The sequence below is a fragment of the Corvus hawaiiensis genome, chromosome 12 (assembly GCF_020740725.1).
Source record: "Corvus hawaiiensis isolate bCorHaw1 chromosome 12, bCorHaw1.pri.cur, whole genome shotgun sequence".
NCBI classification, from domain to species: domain Eukaryota; kingdom Metazoa; phylum Chordata; class Aves; order Passeriformes; family Corvidae; genus Corvus; species Corvus hawaiiensis.
In genome coordinates, this window is record NC_063224.1 from 19,701,395 (window position 1) to 19,712,538 (window position 11,144).

Here is an 11,144-nt window from a genome sequence, read left to right on the forward strand (position 1 = left end):
TTCTTGAGTAGACATCCAGTTTTAGGCACATGAATAAGGCAACTACTCATAGGAGGATGACAGCCCTGTAGGAGATTTTTTATTGGAAGGAAGGGGCTTTCCATCTTTAGAATGGAGAATAGCTGGGATCATAAATCTGTACTTAGCACTAAAAGCTTATTTCCTTATTTTAATGCTGATAAAATAAGTTGTAAAAATGAATGCTGGTTTAGTTTTTGTCAGTGACCAGACCACACCTGTTATAATATTCTACTACTTCTCTTAACAGGGACTTCTGTTGGAATTGTTCCCTGGGAGGGTGGGCAGGCCCTGGCACAGGGTGCCCAGAGCAGCTGGGGCTGCCCCTGGATCCCTGGCAGTGTCCAAGGCCAGGCTGGGCACTGGGGCTTGGAGCAGCCTGGGACAGTGGAAGGTGTCCCTGCCCATGGCAGGGGTGGCACTGGATGGGCTTTAAGGTGCCTCCCAACCCAAACCTTTCTGGGATTCTGTGATTGTTTGATTTTATGTTGCATGTGGAATCCTACAATATCTACTCTATGGAGACCTAAGGTTTGTGTCACAGCAAAGTTATTAATAGGAGCAAACTGCTTCTATTTTCAGGTATGGAAAGGAAATTATCAGTAAGGGGGCAGCAAATGTTACTTTAGACACCCTGAAATGAAGCAAAAGAACATAGCTAGAAAACTTTATTGTCCTATTTTAATCTTCTGATTCACTTAGAAATAACTGGAAAAAAATTCAAAATAAATTAATGGAGTAAGAGGCAAATAATATGTTAAAATGTTATTTATATACATACAGTAACCCCTATGAAATAAAAAATTAACTAGGAATATACAGCACCTAAACAAGAAGCAGGGAGGATTCCTGCTTAGTTTCCTGGCAGTAGGTATCCTACTGTACACACATCTCCAGTGGAAACTATGCTCATATAAATTTACTCTTGGACCCTTCAGTCAAAAGAAAGAGTAAAGGAAAGAAACACTGACTTCTTTCTAAAAGGCCTAACTCTAACCTATCATGGCTCTGGATTACTTTTTCATTTACAGCTGCAAATAAAATGTTGTTTCTTTTTAAGACTCGGAGTTTTAACTTAAAAAAAGCAATCACCCTTCAGCCTTAAAGAGAGGTGTCTGCCAGGGGAGGCATTTATCAGGGATCTCAGCTGACACCTGCTCATTAGAAAGGGGCTGAGCTCACTGGTGTCCTTGGTGCTGTGCTGAGACCTCACTGAAACATTTTTCCATAAGTGAGGCTGATGATGGTTCTGTCCAGGCACACACCCGGAGCCTGATATTTAAATAGCCCTGTGAAAGGGAGAGGGATTCTGGGTGAAATAAGAGCTCATTTATACCAGAAAATTGGAAGTAGAAATTTGATCAGAGTGGGGCATTAAAGAAGAATATTTATTGTGAATAATATTCATTAAAATTAAATGGATGATTTTTAGAGTTGTGTGGAAAAGCTTGTGTTTACTGAAAGTGAATGAAAGTAAAAGAAAAATATGTGGAAAAATAATTTTTAAAGCCAGCTGTGCCTACTGTCTGGCTCAGTGTCAGAAAACTGGCTTAATTGCATCCCTGGTATAAACTAAATTAAAAGAATTGACTAAATTTAAATGACTATTCCCATGATATAAAGCCACGAAATCCAACAGTGGATGAATGCTTCTGATTTCTCCTGCTTTCATGTAAATATTGGGCACTATTTTAATTTGTCAGTATTATCCTGATGTCTTTTAAATAAACTATTCTGAGATAAAAATATTGGCTTGCACAAAAAGAAGACCAATAGCACACCGGATGTCCTGGTCAGTCATTAGAGCAGCAGCTCTGCAAATACTTGTGCACAAATTACTTTGAATTTTGTTCAAGTAGCATCAAGCACAAGGCCAAATGTCAGCAAATCAGGAAAGGAGCAATAGTAAAGTTACCTTTGGTAAAGCTGCCCATCAGTTTCCATTCTGATCCATTCTTTAACACACACGTGCCTGTACAGGAGAACTCTCAGCAGTGAAAGCTGTGATGGGAGAGCTTTGGGACACTGCTGTGGATCTTTAAAATGTTGTTAACAAATAAGGAGGGGAACTCTCAGCTGAGGAGCATCCAGGTGGTATTTCAGCCCTACTTTTAGTCCTGTGCCTTGAGCTAGGTCAGCCAGGGGTCTGGGGAGCAGGACATGCTCCTGCTGGCAAAGAGGTGGGGGAGAGAGAACTGGAGCAGGTCAGCTCCTCAAAAATCCCAGCAGATGTTTAATTTCTTAAATTAAAGCTGTTCCTCTGAACTCAACAAAGCTCTTCTGCAGCAGAAAGTGTGGTGGAAGCATTTGTAGGACTCCGACCTCTGCTCTATTTTTAATCAAATAAAATGAAAGACTTGTCCACAGTTTTGTTGTTGTTAATTGCCTCCCAGACATAGAAACATACTTTTGCATTTAGTCATTCAAATATTCGAGATGCTGGAAACAAGAATAATCAGGAAAACTTTACTGGGTTCATTTTCTTAATTTCACTGTCTGAATGCATCCATCTGTCAAAACATTCCTGTGTGAAACACGTAACATGAGGTACAGGTTTCAAATTCTTTCTCTGCATAGTTTGCCATTTTGTCCAAAATACACTTGAAAATATAAGTATTTTTCCTGTTTGTGCTTTTTCAAGGTACTGCCTCTTTACTGACAGGAAATGCAGCTGCAGTCAGGTCTGAGGGAAAGAAAGCTCAGTGACTTCACCCGGGGTGGTGTTTAACACACTGTGTTTGCTGGGCTCAGCAGGAAACCCTTGTCCTCCCATTCAATCCTTGGAGCCATTCAGCTTGTTTCTTATTCCCAGCCTCCGGACAACCCCCCAGGATATTCTCTGCTGGCATTAGAGAAGTGGAGGAATCTCATCAGGCAGTGATTCTGGAAGCTAAAGCAGCTGGATCCAGAGCCATTCCAAGATGCCCTTGTTCAACTAAATTGGAATGAGTCTGAATTGTGAAAGGCAAGGGAAAAAATGTAATATTCACCTTTAAGCTCACAATGTTCCTCATCAGTGGAAGAACTGTTTGTCTTTGGTTTTGATCCATTTGGAGAACTCTCTTTGCTTGCTCACGTCTTTGCCCCCATGTGCTCGTGTCTCACAGAAGTTGCCCTGCCATTATTCTCTTTTCAAAAGGCAAATGTACCACTCATTTTCACAAGGTGAAGCAGACACTCTCACAATGCCCAATTCTATTTTTGTTTTTCTCATAGTGTAGCAATAACACAACTCTAAACCAACAGCCTTGGGAACACTCATTCAATTTTCATTGTACACATACAGTGTACCCTGCTGACAGGACGCAGGAGTTGGTGTTTCCAAAAGCAGGGCCTGAATCTGCTGACTTTCCAGAAGAGAGCAGGATTTGTCCTGTGATCCTAATAACATTATTTGCATAAATAGTACTGAGTTGAATAAGGAATTACAAAGCTGTGTGTACATTTAACAACAGAGGTGCTGTGCCTTCTCTGCCATCCAGATAGGGACAGGAGTATTGGGAATTTCAGCCTGGGGTTTCCTTGCTGTTCATCCTTGTGGGAATTACAAAAAGCATTAAAATGCAGTAAATGGTTTTTGTCCATTGTTCACCAAGTGACCTTAATAAGCATTTCCAATGCCATGTAAAATGTTCCAGAGATTTGAATGGTTTTTGCAGTTTTTCTCACAGAAATTTCTCACAGCACAATTCAAGGGAGAGTGGAGAAAACTGCATTGCTTGGGTTAACCAACCTCGTCAAGGATTTATTTCCTGAAATGGATGGATTTTGCTGGATTATGTTAGTACCAGGTGGAGTTTTAATTAAACCTCTATCCTGCTGTTGGGAAACAAAGCTTTACGATCAGTGAATTAAAAATAGCTTTCTGGGGGGAAACAGGGAGGGGAGAGTAGGAAGGGTGGAGGTGATGCTTTGAGATGCAGGAAGTTTCCCACCATGGCGCGGAAGAGCAAACTCCTCCTTGAGCACTTTGGAGATTTTCACTTGATCTTCTCCAGGCACAGCTCCTTGTTGACGTCAGCAATCCTTGTGCTTCTTCTTGAAGCAGCTCAGAGACCAGGAATTAGTGCAAGTGATGCTTTTATTCCTCCTCTGGTTGTCCTTCCTTTTTCTGCTTCAGCCCAAGAACCCCTGGATTTGGCTGTGGAGTGTGGGCAGGGAACAGCTGGCAGCAGGGGTGACCCAGAGTGCCCAACGCAGCTGGACCTGCAGGATTCCTGTGGCCTGTTCATCCGTTGCATCCTCCAGCTGCAGTTCCAGCAGGGAACTCAGGGGTGCTTTGCATCACGAACCCTCCAGCCCTTCCCTTGAATGGAACATCGAGCTGCACACAGAGTTCGTGTCAACGCTTTCCTTTTCAGTCTGTCTTCTGTGTGACACCAGTGGCTGCCAACAGAGTCAGTCTGAACGTGATACCCAAATTAAAAAATCCTGGAAAACTCAGTGTAAAATGGATGTGATTTTATAGAAATAACTTTGGTTTTGATACTTGCCGCCAAACTTACCCCACTCAGCACAAAACTGAAAGTTGAAAGTACCTGAATGCTTAAAAGCTCTTAAATTAAAACAAACCTACAAAACACTGACATGTTTTTTGTACTGACAATACATTTTTTAATGAGGAGAGTATTAAAAGTCGAGGATGACCTGAAGGTACCACCCAAAATACTAATTTGCCTTTACAATATTCACAACATCCAAACTCCTGTCAGAATTTGCCTGCGGTTTGTTCTTTTGTACTTGACATCTGGTCTACATCGGACTCCTCAGACGAATACTGTAGTAGCAGTAGTCATTCAAAAAGAAAAGCAAAAGCAGAAAAGCAGGGAAAACACTCAACTGCAGGTCTCACTTCAGAGTCTGGAGATCTCCTCACTCACACTGGAGGGGGGACAGGTGAGAGCAGGGTGAGTTTAAAGGGGTCACAATCCAAGCCAGCAAAAAAGAGAAAGTCAACCAATTCACAATTTCTGTGGTTAAAATGTAATGCTCTTAATCCATCTTACCCTTGAAGGGCAGAACATTACCTGGGGACTGAAATAATAAAGATTTGTTTGTTAATTATTTACTCTGTAATCAAAAATGAACCGATTGTTAACCAAGCCAGGATCTTTAAATTTTAACTATGAATCTAATTTGCTACTAATTTTCTAAAGGCTGAGTATAAAACTGTTCATTAAAAATCTCCTAACACCATTTTGGTTTTGACTATGTTTATAGAAGATAATGTACTGTTTTCTAGAACCCCTGAAACCTTTCTAAACAGAGCTGAATATTCTGCTAATGAAATCCCTGGGAAGGTAGGAGGTACAGTGGTGTTTATTTGCAGCCTAAATCTTTGTACTTGAGGACTCGGCTGTTCAGGAGTTTTGCTGTGGTACTCGACCAGCTCAGCCTTTGGATAAATGTTGTGCAGAATGCAGGGATCCCTCAGCTCTGCAGCGTCTTGAAAACCTGACACTGAATATGAGACAGATGTGCAGGAGGCATTATTTGCTTACTCAGTGCTGTCTGCTGCCTTATTTTCACACTTATTTACTTCTATGCTATAACTTAGATCTCCAGTGTTATTTTTTTGATTACTACCTAAGAAGAAAAAAAGGAAGAAAAACAGTTCAGCAGTAAGGACCATATGTAGATGCATTTGTTGTGTATTTATCATACATATGAATTGAGGGTCTTTATTTGCACAAGTGAAAGCTTGTTATCAGTAGTGACAAAAAAGTTGGTTGGAAGAGCCTGGTCTTGTAGTTTTCATTTTCTCTACTTTTGTGCGGCTTTTTACAGACAGATCTGCTGCAGGATATCGAGACAGACACTGAAAATACTTATTATTGATGAAGACTAATGAGTTCTGTGTTTTCTATAACATAGAGGTTTTTTTACTTTAATGGGCTACCAAAGTGCTGTAGACTGCAAGTTGTAAACCCTGCACAGAAGTGTTGGTTTGTTGAATAAAATGCTTCTATTAGTGCCTTTCAAAATCATGGAAACTTTCCAACTGCTCATGTCTTTCACCTTACTTTTTTCCCTGAGATCTCGTATGTCAGACTTCTAAGAACATTTTCCATATGGAACTGGGCAGGAAGGATAGAGATCCATGAGTAGTGAGACGGCAGAAGAGCATACACAACAATATTCAATAGCCAAAACTATTTCCATTGAAAAACTGGCTATAGGGTAAAATGGCAATTGGATTCCATAAGTTTTTCTTTGTATTCTCCATACACAGATTAGCTGAAAATCTCACATTCCCTCTGCCTTGCAAATGCAACCATAGCCCTGACATTCAGGAAGAGAGTAATTTAATTTGCTATGCTGTCTTAACCAGGGACTTAAGTGCAGCAAAATCTGACATTTTTACCCAGACAATATTATGTAAAGCAGTGAGCTGGGGGCCCAGGTTCGTGTTACAGCTGATGATTCCCAGTAAGTCGTGCAGCAGCAGAGCAGTGCAAGGGTGACAATGCGTTACCATGGAGGCTGCAGAAATAAAGCTGCAGCTGACATGAAAAGCATGGGACAAAGGTGCTCCACAACTGAGATACCCAAAGCTGAAAAATCTCTGAGAAAGTTGTTCAGCACCTGGCTGATACCCACAGCCCATTATTGTTTTCGTTGAGGGCAGTGGTGGACTCTCCTCTCCGAATTCCTGTGCCAGGCCTGGAAGGAACTGCACGGATTTAAGGCTCCTTGTGTGAGTCCAGTCAGGGGTCCCTGACCTGCAGGAGGAATGAACAGGGCAGGACCTCCTGCAGGTCCCAGTGCAGCATCAAATGCTCTCAGCTGTGGTGGCCCCAACACCTGTAATGAGCTACCTGAGTCGCTGCCATTAGAAATGCAGAGTTTGCTCTTGTGGAGCGCTCCAAATCCAAGCAATGCCTCTGACTCTGTAGGGTGTCCCACAAGCTTTGTAGCCAGCCAAGAGACGTGCAACAAAGGGAGGCATTTTGGACGTTGGTGCTGTCCAATGGCATTTACAGCCCTTCTAAGGTCATCACTTCAGCTGAGAAGTGTGGGAGCCCAGACCTGCACACAGAAGTGCTGTGCTCCTCTGCCACAGCCAGTTCCATCTACAGGGCTGTATTTCCTCCTACTCACAGCTCCTGGAAGCTCTTTGTTAAGCACAAGGCATCACAACAATCCAATTTAGATGTGACAAAAATTACTGTTCCTCTGCCAAGGCACCTACTGAACTGAAAGCTGTCGTTCCCAGAGAAAGGGTCACAGCCTTCAGTGGGGCTGCAAGCTTAACAGTGCCATAATTATTTATGTTAATATAATGAGGCTGATGGAAGTGGGACTGCCAGGAACAAGATGAGGAGATTTTCCTGGGTCTGACTAAACTATTCTGAGCAGGAGCACTTGTGGTCCAAATCCTTTCCATTCTCCAGACCCTAAGTTCAAGAACTTGGCGAAGCTTTTTTAGGAGGGTGAAGAATTAATATTTTCAAACATATTTATCTCTGTCCCTGAGCACTAAACTGTAGTTCCGATTAATATTTTCTTCATTTCCTGTGATAAATATGAGTATTATTAGAAAAAAAAAGAGATCTGTAGGCTCCTAATTGGTTTCCAACGATTCATCCAGCAGCATATTTATAAATAGGAAAAAGGGGAGGGGGAGAAGTCAGCAAGAGAGAGGAAAGTCTTTAAGACATACAACTGCCATTTTACCCAGTGGGCAGAACATTTTTGTGGTACATAACTGATACTATTTTGCTGGTGAGGTAAATTCTTCAGCCTGCTTCATACCTTCTAGTGCTAGAATCCTCAGTACATTTTTTAGTTAAACAATGTTGTTCCCCCTTGAATTCTGAACAGTGGGCTACAGAGATATTTGCAGACATGCAATTGGAATTTGTTCTTTCTTTTATCTTTTACTTCTCTGTTCAACAACCATGGCATAGAGCACAAGGACAGTTGATGTCATTTGCTAATTCAATTTTTAGAGATTTGTATCTTCAGTAGTACTGGTGTTCAGATGCTCCTTTTTGCAAAGAGGGAGTCAAGGTGTCCATTACAATACCAAAGGTCTTGTGGGTAATTATAAGTTAAAGGACCCTCCTAGAATGCACAGGCATCACGTTTGATTGCAACTGTAGATTCCTTCAGGTCTCTGTGATGTACTTGAAATTAAACCTGTATTGTCTTTTAATAAAACTAAGAGCACTGAAGTAAATATAAGTGAGCATTAACTCACTTTTTTTAGACTACATCTTACCAGTTTTCTGTCATACACTGCAGTCTTAATCACTGTCAGCTCACTGTATTTTCCTTCTTGGTGAGGAATGGTGATGTTATGCAATGTTACTATGTAGATCATGCTCTGGTTTTTCTAGTCCTATTTTGAGAAAATGCATCTGAGTAAAACTTCATTTTTGGTGATGTCAAGTCTTCCCCAGCAGATAACATTTCGTCTATATTTATGTGACATGATTTTATGCTTCGTGGTTTTGGTAGGTGGAGGAATTATATTTTTTAGATTTTTCATATGGTGAAGAATGTGCAGTCTGGTTTATCACAGCAAGTACAGAGGGTTTGATTTGTTTTCCTAGCACATGTGTCACATATAAAAGGCAATGTCCTTGTGCTGTGGTTGTTAATAACTGGCTGCTCCAAATGGATTTGTGCCAACACAGAATCCACCACCACAATTAGCAGTAGTAGGAACTTCAGCTGGCAGCAGCAGAGAAAGCAGTAAAGATTAAATGACTGTGTGAACTGTCTCTCCAAATTAAAACTGATGTGCAATGGCAAAAAATATGAAAATTCACACATTACCCCTTATACTCTGTTCTACTTTGGCAACAATTAGAGACAATGTTGCTGTCTGGGACTCACTATTTTCACACGATAGATTCACTGCATTCGTGACAAGAATCTGAGTAACCACACCAGTAAAACATCTCAAATTACAAAAACTTATAGATGACTTTCAAATGTTTGAGGATACAGATAACCTTTTGAAGAAAGTTGACTTTTAGAGACATTTGTCAGCCTGTTACTGGTTTTTATCTAGTGCTGCATATGTGCTTCCAAAAAGTCTGCTTGGAAATTCCACTAAATTATACCCAATTTTTTTTTTCTGTGTAGAATATCATCCAGGAGTTTCAAGATCTTTGCAAAACAGTGTTCATAATAATACTTCTACAGCATAGAATATGATCTTGCTCTAGAGCAGATTATTGTCAGAGGTGCAATAACAAACCTTCCTCTTCTCAAGAGCCATGGCTGAATTATGCTAATACCTGTACAAACAAATCAATGAAAAAAAATTATATCATGAGGATTTGAATAAGTAATTTATTGTACAATATTACCCGATAGAAAACATTCTAGATTAGCCCGCGTTCCTTTAGAGTGACCCAAAGTTTATTGTCTCACAGTGTCCTGTATGACATACTTGCAAAACACAAATTCTTTTCTACAGTTTAAATGAGCCACTAGGAATGTGCTAGAGCTCCTCAGAAATATCTCAGGCTTAAGAACTGCCCAAAACTGACCTTTGAGTTCACGAACAGTAAAAAGTCTGATTCATATGTCAGTGTGCAAAAATCACAGCTGGTAACCACTACCTTGGAGAGTCTTGGAAGCCGCAGTGATGCAACACATCATTGCTGCTCTGTGAAATGCCCAATCTTGCACTCTGGGTGTGCATCCCATTCCTTGTATTTATTATGGACAGCATTTCATCTTGTAAATCAATCAGACAGGTCAGTCCTCTCCTGGCCATTGTGAAAGCAAAGGGCAACCAGAAGTCCGAGGCTGTGCCAACAACGATGCAGTTTTGTCATTAACCTTGGTATGTACCTGAATAGGGATGTGCCACATTTATCCACATTTGGACACTCTTGCTGTTGAATTTTCAGGATTAGAGCAATTGCTTTGGTGTTGACATTAAAAGCTTCCATGTACAGAGATGCCTGGTGCCATACTCTGACAGTGGTCAGATGTCCCATAATGGATAATAAGAGATATACAACAGATAATAATAGATATATAACAGAAAATAGCTTGCCAGAAAGCAAGGCTAGTGGGGAAAAAAGCCAAATCCAATTAAAATGTCTGCTCAGGTAAATGTGAGCTTTGACTGCAGGACAGAACCATTCACTTTAGACCACTCAGAACACAAAGGCAACACTTCTTGTCATAAGAAATGTGACCTGTTAGCAGCAACACAAGCTAAAGTGGGCATGTAAGCAGCCAGGCCCACCAGCAGCGCAGCAGGAGATGCTAATTTGCAAATTTTGGCACTCCCTATGTGAATTCCTGCACTGCTCCCTGGTAAGTGCCCGAGCACTGAGGTAACTCCATGGAGAGTTGTTTGCCTGAGCTCTGGAAGCCCAGTGTAAGGTGTGAGACCTGACGCAGCCTCCCAGAGCTTTGGGAAAGCTCAGCCCCTCAAAACCATGGACAAACTGGGCTCTCAGGCAGCTGGAACAATCTCTAATGAACTGGAATCAGGCAGGGAAAGTGGAACGGGGCAGAGAACTGTGTGTTTTATGGGTTTTGAGAACTGAGTTTATGGATTACCTTTAAGAGAATACATTCTATGAAGAAGAATTTATAAAGAAAATGTCGTAAGTCCCAGCTCTTGCACTGCAACCTGTTTGAACTTCATTAATAGCAAATAGGGGAAAATCTTGGAAAAACGAGGATTATAACTAAATTGCCATGAAAACTTTGACAGCACTGAAGGCCACTGTACACAACTGAATCCTACAACTCCTTCAAACACCCTTCCTAGGCTGCTTTGAACTTCTTGAACCCACTGGACGGTATCTACAGGAGTGGGAATAGGCTGGACAGTTATACTGCTGCCAAAAAGGAAAACTCCAACCTCCTGCATTTGCTTATGGGCTGCAACACAAGACCTTCAAGCCAGGAGAGGACTTCAAACATTACAGGGCTCAACTTATCAGTATAAACACAAGACACCAATCTAACTAAAGGGAGTATATAAAGCCCTGTTCCTGCCAGAGCTGATGAGAACCAGGTTGAGGATGAAAAATAATATGAAGGGTCAGGGCCTCCCCTTGCAAGAAGAGCTGTTGAAGTAGAGTGCTCATAAAAGCAGGGTTTACTTCTTAAAGAAACTCTCTGTTAAAGAAAAGGACACAGGA